A 10,878-nucleotide genomic window follows, 5' to 3' on the forward strand; every position below is an offset into this window, starting at 1 on the left:
CGTTTCAGTTCTGTGGCCACTGCCTATGAAGGCTCGGTTGGCTTTTACCTCTAAGTTCCTAAGGGCCGACCAATTATTTCAGTGGGATCGTTAGTGCTGAGTCACATGAAGCAGGTGAACCGGAGCTTAATTGCCTCCGATTCGGGCTCTGTGTGTGTGTTCTGAGGGGCCCAGCCTGTACACCCCAGATCCACGTCAGCTCAGCATTGCCTAGTGATCCTGAGCAAACAGCATTTAGACAGTTTAAGGCTCCCTATGCCCACGCAGTTGAAGATGTCAGAGACTTGATCTCTCTGCGCCTGCCACCATGTTAGATCTCCTCAATGATATTCATGTTGCCCTTACAGCTTCCTGGCATAAGCAAGTTCTTGGGATTATACAAACTGCTGCTTCTGTTTCCAGTCCTGATTTCTAGAAATGAAACCCTGCCGCCGTCGCCTCCGCCTCTGGGCCGCGCTCACGGGTGCCGCGCTCATCTGCGACCGTAGCAGAGCCGCCCTGGCCTCCGCAGCTCCTCAGCCCGGTGCCCGGCCCCTGGGGCCCAAGCGGCTGCCTCTGCGGTTCTCCGTCCCCCTCCTCCGGAGCACGGGTCCCCTGGCAGGGGGGTGCAGAACGACCCCAGAGCAGGCTCTGCCCGAAAGTGCAGCGGCGAACAGGCCACCGAGGCGCTCGAGGCTGCAGTCCAGCCTTCGGAGGACAGGGCTCGGCACGCAGCCCAGCTCCAACCTCTAGATGCTGCTGCCGGACAATGTATACAGAGCCATCAAGACAGCAAGCAGAAAGCAAATGGCGGCTCCCGTGGAGTGGATTTTCGGCACAGAAACCACAGCCCCGCCAACAATCCCAATCCACAAACTCTCCCTGTATAAAAAATATTCAAAAAAAAAAAAAAAAAAAGAAAAAAAAAAAAAAGAAAAAAAGGCGGGGCGCACTGAGCTTTCTTTGCCTCGGGTACTTACAATCCACTGCTGATTACACATTCAGCTTCTCTGCCCGGAGCGAAGTGAAAGAGGAAGCAGATGGGAGCAAAGCGCCCACGGCTCTGAGTAGCCAAGCGTCCGGGAGCCAAGCGTCTCTTTTTCGATTTCTTTGTTCTTCCTGCTGCTTGGCAAAGTGGTCTGCTACAGATTAACGGTGAAAGGAGCTCTAACAGACTGTGCGAAATCTCTATTAAAGCCGCTGCTCTGAGCACCACGCTCAGCACTTCAGCAACCCCCGTACACAGTGGCCATCTTCTTGTTTTTTAATTTTAAGAGTTGATTTTATTGTTTTGTTAGGAACAATCTGAAGACTACTTTATTTTTGTGCAACAACTGAAAACATTATCAAATATAAGGGGGATATTATCAGTTTGATTTCTTTCAAGACTTAAAAAGTCCATCAGCTAGCAAAGAACAAGAAACTGTTATGTAAGGGCCAATTCTGTGTTACCTATTTGTCATGAAAGATAGAAGATTTTGGAAAGGCAACATTTCAACCTTTTATCAAATTATAGCCTTTATATCAATATTTTTCTAGGTACTTTTCTGTCACACATGAGAGTTGAACCCGTTTTGACATAATAATAAAAACATGGAATATTTCATGCTGCAGTTCAGACCCCAGTACCTCTCCTTCCCCATCCCCTACTCCCTTCCCTCTATTGATCTTTCTGCCATTTACTTATAGTTATTTTTTTAATTTCTTGTGGGATATACTTGATTGCTGAGAGCCATAGCCAAGTAGGAATGACGCATGGCAATTTCCTTGTCAGCCTACCCAATGTTGCTTAGAGGGAGGACTCTCCATTGTGGAAATGGGCTTGCCTTGGACCCAGGTCATTTGCAGTGACATTGCATGAATGTTTGAGAAAGGTAACCCTGCTCAAGGACTAGGGTGGATCCGGGTTTAGGGTGGATCTGGGTTTAGGGTCGATCCTGCTGGGAATAGGGCAGTTCCAGGTTTAAGGTGGATCCTGCTGGGGATAGGGCGTATCCTGCTGCCTCAGGCGCCCGCTCCTTGTGTTCCCTTTGAGTTCTCGCGGGATTCAGAGATTATTTCGTATGCAGAGCCCGGTGGAGGGTGGGAATTTTCCCAGAACGTGCGTGTAGAGTGCCAGTGACAGTTTGAGAACAAAGAGTTGCTGTTTGAATCTACAAGGCTGTGAGTGGCTCGTGATTTTGTGCTCAGCCAGACTGCGGCACTTGATGGTGAGATTCACTGTGGTGCATTCATGTTTGTACATAGTCTTTATATAAATATTGACTAGAAAGTTTTTAGTTTTAAACTTGAAAATATCTACATGGGAGGAGGGATGAAAATTCATTCTGACAAAAGTTCATTCCGACAGAACAAGTTTCTTCCCAGGTTGAGAAGTTTCAGGTAACCTGTGACTCACATTTTTACTTAGTTTTAAGCTGTTTCTCCCAGATAGCCTTACAACTGAGTGAAAAAGCCTTTGTTTAATAAAACACTCATGTGTTTCTTGTTTGTTTTAGGTTTGACCCTTGTAAGTTAGACCATATTCCAGTAGCAATAATTTTCCTGAGCCCAATACATCTCTTTGAAGTTCCTGCAAATGTGTTGAGATGGAAGATCTTTTAATTCTCCATACAAGGAGACCTTAGCCTGACAAACTCTCTTAATGATTTTCCTGCTATATTTTAGGTAGAATAATTTAAATTCTCCCTGAAGGACAAAGCCACCATATTTTACTCATAGCTAAAGTACTTCCATAGTCATTCCATAGTTACACAATGTCTTGAAAAGACCCAGCTTGTGGTGGTGGTGAGGATGACATAATGAAGAGCAGACAGGCTAGAGTAGTGTAGGCCCTGGGACAACTTGCATGGAAACAATTTTGCCTTATTTTGGCTCTATAGGATCTAGGAGTGAAAACCACTCCCAGAATAACTCCAAATTGATTTTCCATATTTCTCCCCAGATATTTGGGTGGGAGCTTCGTTTGGATTTCCCCTCATCTAAACTGTGGTTTTCAACATTGGCCTGATTTTCCTGGAATGTTTCCTCTTCTTTTAGCTCTTGTCCCAGCCAATTATCTTTATTTCTGGTGGCTCTGAGTTCACTGCCAACACTCTCTCCCTCATTCGGTATGAACTGGCCACTCACCCTGATGTTTAGAAGAGGCTGCCGCAGGAGATTGATGCTGTTTTGCCCAATAAGGTGCATGGATGGTGCCTGGAGTGGGAGGGCAGCCATGAGCTTTCCACAAGAATGCCTCCCCATCACTTACAGAGGGATTTCTTTTCAAATAGTATCAGCTTTGATTCTTTCACCAGCACAATATATGAAGGATCTAGAGAGAAATAAAGAAATGCATGTTAAGGGTGAAACTGGAGAATCAAAGAGAAATTAGGGAGAATCAAAGAAAGAAAGCTTTTGATCATCATAGCCATGATGATTTGGGCCTATCTGGCACTCCAAATGAGATTATTAAGATAGGTGAGGATCATTTGCTTTTGGAAGAGACCCAAAGACAAAGTGGGTTTTGCTATATTGTCCAGACTAGTCTTGAACCCTTGGCTTCAAGCAATTCTCCTGCCTCAGCTTACCAAGTAGTTGGGTCTATGGGACTTCAGCTGATAAGCATCCATTAAATTTTACTCTCACAGAACTCTGAGGTGGGTGCTGTTCTGTTCATGCTTATAGGTAAGAACATCATTACATGTTTATATCTGGATTAGAGGAACATCATAATACTATCAACATTTTTTTTTGCTTCTCCCAAATTTTTTATGACTTTACTCTGAAGTGAATGTAGTAAATAAGATTTAGTGTATTTAAAACTGGTGCTGAAACTGGGAACAGCAGAAAACATACCTTGAGTAAAATATCAATACCTAGATATTCACCCAGCTTGGGGCTCTTAAGAGAAAGAGACTCACCAAATAGTCCCTTTCATAAAAGAAAAGGCGATAATCATCCCAACAGATGGTAGATACACAAGTAATAAAAAATAAAAACACCCCAAACATCCCACAACACCTCAAAACCTGATTCTATTAAAAAACATAGTAGAAGAAATATAGAAAAAATTTTTAGAAAATTTATAGTTAAAATGTTTAATGAACTAAAAAAAGGTGTTAGGAATGAAGTTAGAAAGAAAATACAGGAAGTGAAAGATCATTTCAATAAAGAGAGATTCTGAAAAGAAGCCAAATGGAGTTTAAAGTGGCACATGCCTCTAATCCCAGAAGCTTGGGAGTCTGAGGCAGAAGGATTGCAAATTCAAGGCCAGCCTGCACAACTTAGGGTTCTAAGTAACTTAGTGAGATCCTATCTTAATTAAAAAAACCCCAAACACAAAATAAACATGTAAATCCCCACGGGCTTGGGATGTAGCTCAATGGTAAAGCACCTCTGGGTTCAATCACCAGAACCCCCCCTACCCATCCACCCCCCACAAAAAAAAGAAAAGAAGAAGAAAAATAACCAATTGTACATACTGGAAATGAAAGACTAAATAAATGAAATTTCAAATTGAATGGAAAATATCACCAAGAGATTAGACTTTGAAGATAGATTGTATCTTGAAAGTAAAGTCAATAATAAAGAAAAATATTAATAGATCATGACCAGAAAATACTAAATAAACCATTGTTACACCTCAAGTCCTAAGAAAAAGAAGAAAAAAACTAACACTCAAATCAGTAGAAGATAGGAATTTTAAAAATCAAAGCCAAAATCAATGAAATTGAGAATGAAAAAAAAAAAAAAAACAAAGGATCAATGAAACAAAGAATTGGTTCTTTGAAAGGATAAACAAGATTAATAAATACTTAGCCAAATTAACAAAAAGAAAGAGAATAAAGACCCAAATCAACAAACTTAGAGATGAATAAAGAAATATCACTACAGACTCTTCTGAAATCCAAAGGTACATCAGAAATTATTTTGAAAATTTATACTCTAATAAGCTAGAAAAATTTGAAAATATTGATAAATTCCTAGAGACATATGACCTACACAAATTGAACCATGAGAATATAGCAAAGTTAAACACAGGAATATCAAGCAATGAAATTAAAGCCCAGGATCAGATGGATTTTCAGCTGAGTTCTACAAGACCTTTAAAAAAGGAACTAATGTCAATCCCCCTCAAATTATTCCATGAAATACTGAAGGAAGAGAACACTACCACATTCATTTTATGAAGCCAGTATCATTCTGATACCAAATACAGACAAAAACACATCAAAGAAAGAAAACTTCAGGTAGATATCCCTGGTGAACCTAGATGCAAACATTTTTAATAAAATATCGGTGAACCACATTCCAAAACACATTAAGAAGATAGTGTACCATAATCAAGTGAGTTTAATCCCAGGAATAAAAGATTGGTTCAACATATGCAGATCAATAAATATAATTTACCACATGGATACAGTTAAGAGCAAGTATTACATGATCATCTCAGTAGCTGCAGAAAAAGCATTTGACAAAACCCACCATCTATTCATGTTTAAAACACTAGAGAAGTGTTGACAGAAGAGATCAGTAACCTTTCACATGATTATAATATACCAGTGAATATTCCATAATGATAAAGTGTGGCCTCTGATCAATGGCCAGTATCTCACTGATTATATTCTGACTGAGGCTCAATTTAGACCTTGATTGATCAAGCAGAGATAGATTGCAAGCAATTGGTCACTGGGTGCAGTAGGATGCACCATTGGCAATCTCTCAGAGTTCTGGGGGTAAGAGGGGTCTTCATGGCTTTTTGTTTCATTGTCTTGGTGTTACCTGTTTCATACATGCTGCCAGAGATGTGAAGAAGTCTTATTTCCTGTGGAACAGGAAGTTTTTGTTCTCTCTTCCCTACCTACCAACACCATTTACACCATGTAATAAGTTCACACTAGATGCTATCACAGGCTCAAATTTAGCTCTTCCCTTTTTCTGTTCCATTTCCTTGGGACACCCTCCCTCTTAAAACTCAATTCCTTCATCCTACATATCCAGAACTATTTACCTCTAAGGCAAGGAATTTGTTGAGCAGAGAAGACTTGGGATAATTTTGACTTCTATTCCTTTCCATCACAATCCCCTCCTAATTCTAAGAAGTTAAAAATAGTATAGATATTTGTTTCTTCCCTGATTTTAAATCTATAGGCAGCCTCCAAAGGAAGGATCCCTGAATTGAATTTTAAATATCTTTCTATTCTCATTTACAGTATGGGAACATGAATCAAAACCAACTAGGAGCAGAATTCCTTTGAGTGGTGAGATTTCTGGCATCAGGGAGCAAGGGAAAAGAGAATTTAGCTTTGGACTGTGGGAAGGAGATGCTCCCCTATAAGTAATGTTTGACTTATAACCCAGGTTTACTTTTAAGAAGAATAAGGTTTTCATAATAATGTGAAAATAGAATATTATTTTGAGTGTTTTGCATATTAATAATTTTCAATTTCATTATTAAAAGTAACTCCATCATATGAAGAAATAGAAAATATAAATTATGTTTAAATATTTGAAGAAAAGGCTAGGATTCAGCTTTTATCACAGCACATTTTTCACTTCTGATATTTTAAAAGGATTAAAAGGTTTTAATTTCATTCTATTCAATACTAGAATTTCTTTGAGCAGGTTACTTTTGACGGTTGCCATAGGGATTCTGTATTTGTGATAACCAATCTGTTTAAAATGACCTCATCTTTTTGGAACAAAATCAGAAACAAGAGTCTAATATATAAATACATCCATGAAGTAGATTGCACATGTCTTTAAATATACCTGCCCAGCAGGTTATTCTTACTCAACAGTTTCCTGTATGCCAGTGTTCTTAATCTCTTACAGCAGATGAGTAAGGGAGAATGTGGACCAGGGATGCAATAAAAGGCATCCAGAGAGGTTTTATGAAAAACTGGGAGAATATTCCTCTCTGCTGAGGAAAGAAGGCCCAGAGTGGGGACAGCCCCCACTGGAGGTCAATAGGAGGGACAATATGATGGCATCAAGTCAACTTCTAAATTGACACCAGTGAGTGAAGTGACCTGGAAGCAATCTAGGCTGAATCACTCAGGAATTTTCAAATTCATGTTTGGGGACTTATTGGAAGCCTAATGATGGAACTTAACAATAATCAGCTGCTTTGAGCTAATTTTTATGACTTTTGGGGTCCTCTCAGGGAATGTGGGAGATGATGAGCAGATGTAATCAGGGCCATTGGAGTTTTTGTTGTTATTTATGGCCTACATGTTACCTGCCTGGCTTCACTGTTCCCATTCTTGAATCAGTGACTTGTGATCCACTATATACACACAGTCACAATCCCTTGACCTGGATTTCTCTTCCACTTTATAGATATGGGACCTATTCACATGGATATTTTAAGAAGCTGGGAATTCCAGGGCCAAGACCTCAGCTCTTTTGGGGAACTATTCTTAATTATCACCAGGTGAGTGTCTTTGAGCTCAGGTTTGGTCACTAAAACAATTGTTCCCTGGGAGATCTCTGGGTGGGTGATGGGGAAAGCCACCTTGCAAATTTCTGAGATACCCTGAAATCCTCTTTCATAATCTCCCAATGCAAAGCAATTGGATCCTTCTTGTCCAAGCTAATTTCTTTAACAAACAGTGGCTTCTCTGCACTGTACACATTTTTCCGCTCTTTCCCTTGGTAGAATGAGAGTTTCCAAATCTTTCTTATCTATTTCCTTTTGCTCTCCAATCTCACTTTAAAACTGACTAAACATGGCCAATAATACCAATTCTGGTGCCTGAATACATGGTTGTTCAAAAATGCCTTCCACTAAGTAAACTAGTCCATCACTTTCCATTTGTTTTCTGTAGAGCTCTAGGGTATGGAAATAGTGCAGCCAAGCTCTTGGTGAGGGTATAAAAAGGGTGACCTTTATTCCCATTTCCAGTAGGATCTTCATTTCCATCTGAGACTAGTTCCCTTATCTCCTGGTCTTCTGGACCATCATTAGAATCACCCATAATTCTCTGCTTAAAGCATGTATGGTCTTTCCTAATATTTGTCCAATTCCGAATTCCAACTCTCCTTCAATAATTTCAGATAAAGTTAGTTATCAATGACCCTACTCAACTGTAGCAATTTCTATTATCATATGTCCATCACCATAATGAAGTCCCCGAACCTGGGTACATTATTGTAACATTAAAGCATTGTGTATGTGTGCAGCTGTTGAATTTGACAGGTCAAATCCAATAGACAATAAAGATACTCTCTTTATATGAGATAGCATTTATTTTAGTAATAATATGAAACCAAAAGCAAAAGTGAAAGGCCGGAGTGAAAGAAGAAAATATATCACCATATGGGGGATACACCAACACCTGAAATCATGTAACTGGGGGATCCCTGGGCAGTTTTTCAGGGTTATAACTGGGAAGTCCTGGGCAGTCTTACCTCTCTACAGGTGAGACTCCAAAGTATTATTCCTTAAATTCAAGTTAGAACAAAGAAAGCTCCGTTTTAACAATCTGCCTTGTGTGACCTAACAATCCCCTCAATGACACTTAATTCTCCCAGGAGTGGCCAGATCACTGAAGGGAGGGAGTGACAGCCTTGAGACAAGTGAATGAATAAGTTCTCTTGAATGAGCCAAACCCATCAGGAATTCAGCATTCTTTAGATGTTCCTTCAAGGTTGTGCAAAGGTCACAGCAGGCCCATTGACAGGGAAGATGTTGAATATTTTTCTTAGCTCTTATGTATAAAAAAACAGGTTTTATAGGCAAATGTTATCATTTCATTCTCTCTAAGACTGAGTAATATTCCATCGTGTGTATATCATTTTATTTTTTTTAAAAATGCATTTATTTATTTATTATAATTTGTTATTTAAACATGACAGCAGAATGTATTTCAATTCATAGTACACATATGGAGCACAATTTTTTATTTCTCTGATTGTACACAAAGTAGAGTCATACCATTCATGTCTTCATACATGTACCTAGGGTAATGATGTCCATCTCTTTCTACCATATTTCCTACCCCATGCCCCCTCCCTTCCCCTCTCTCCCCTTTGCCCTATCCAAAGTTCCTCCATTCCTCCAATGCTACCCGCACACCCATTATGGATTAGCATCCATATATCAGAGAGAAAACCTTTGGCCTTTGGATTTTGGGAACTGGATTAATTCACTTAGCATGATATTCTCCAACTCAATCCAGTTATCTGAAAATGCCATAATTTTATTCACTTTTAATGCTGAATAATATTCCAATTTGTGTATATACTACAATTTCTTTATCCATTAATCTATTAAAGGGCATCTAGATTGGTTCTTCAATTTAGCTATTGTGAATTCAGCTACTATAAACACTGATGTGACTGTGTCACTGTGGTATGCTGATTTTAGGTCCTTTGGGTATAGACTGAAGAGTGGGATAGCTGGGTCAAATGGTGGTTCCATTCCAAGTTTTCCAAGGTATCTCCATCCTGCTTTCCCTATTGGTTATACCAATTCATCTATCAACAATATAAAAGTGTGCCTTTTTCCTTACATCCTCACCAACCTTATTTTTGCTTATATTCTTAATAAATGACATTCTGACTGGAGTGAGATGAAATCTTAGAATAGTTTTGATTTGCATTTTTGTAATTACTAGAGATGTTGAACTTTTTAAATATATTTGTTGATTGATGTATATCATCTTCTGAAAAGTGTCTCTTTATCTCCTTAGCCCATTTATTGACTGATTATTGTTTTCTTTGTGTTAAGTTTTTAAAAATATTTTTTAGTTATACAAGGACACAATATCTTTATTTTGTTTATTCATTTTTATGTGGTGCTCAGGATTGAACCCAGTGCCTATATGTGCGAGGCAAGCGCTTTGCCACTGAGCCATAACCCCAGCCCTATGTGTTAAGTTTTTTGAGTTCTTTATATTGTTTATATTGTTCTATATATTGTTTCCTTTGCTGAGAAGAAGCTTGTCAGTTTGAATCCATCCCATTTATTGACTCTTGACTTTATTTCTTGTGCTTCAGGAGTCTTGTTAAGGAAGTAGGGGCCTAATTCGGCATGAAGAAGATTAGGACCTACTTTTTCTTCTGTAGGCACAGGGTCTCTGGTCTAATTCCTAGGTCCTTAATCCACTTTGAGCTAAGTTTTGTGCATGATGAGAAATAGGGGCTTAATTTCATTTCCTGCATATGGATTTCCAGTTTTCCCAGCACCATTTGTTGAAGAGGCTATCTTTTTTTCCAATATATTTTCCAGGGAATGTCTTTGGTGCCTTTGTCTAGCATAAAATGACTGTATTTGTGTGGGTTAGTCTCTGTGTCCTCTATTCTGTAACATTGGTCTACAAGTTCCAACACAATGCCATTTTTGTTACTATTTTGGTGCCAATACAATGCCATTTTTGCTACTATTGCTCTGTAATATAGTTTAAGATCTGGTATAGCGATGCCTCCTGCTTCGCTTTTCTTGCTAAGGAATGCTTTGGCTATTGTGGGTCCCTTATTTTTGCAAATGAATTTCATGAATGCTTTTTCTAGTTCTATGAAGAATGTTATTGGGATTTAATAGAAATTGCATTAAATCTGTACAACAGTTTTGGTAGTATAGCCATTTTGACAATATTAATTCTCCCTATCCCAGAGCACTGGAGATCTTTTCATCATCTAAGGTCTTCTTCAATTACTTTCTTTAGTGTTCTGTAGTTTTCATTGTAGAGGTCTTTCACCTCTTTTGTTAGATTGATTCCCAAGTATTTTATCTTTTTTGAGCCCATTTTGAATGAGATATTTTTCCTAATTTCTCTTTCAGTAGACTCATCACTTATATAAAGAAATTCATTTGATTTGTGGGTATCAATTTTATATCCTGCTACTTTGCTGGATTCATTTATTAGTTCTAGACATTTTCTGGTGGAATTTTTGGGGTCTTCTAAATAT

Source organism: Marmota flaviventris (genome assembly GCF_047511675.1).
Source record: "Marmota flaviventris isolate mMarFla1 chromosome 19 unlocalized genomic scaffold, mMarFla1.hap1 SUPER_19_unloc_1, whole genome shotgun sequence".
Taxonomy (NCBI): domain Eukaryota; kingdom Metazoa; phylum Chordata; class Mammalia; order Rodentia; family Sciuridae; genus Marmota; species Marmota flaviventris.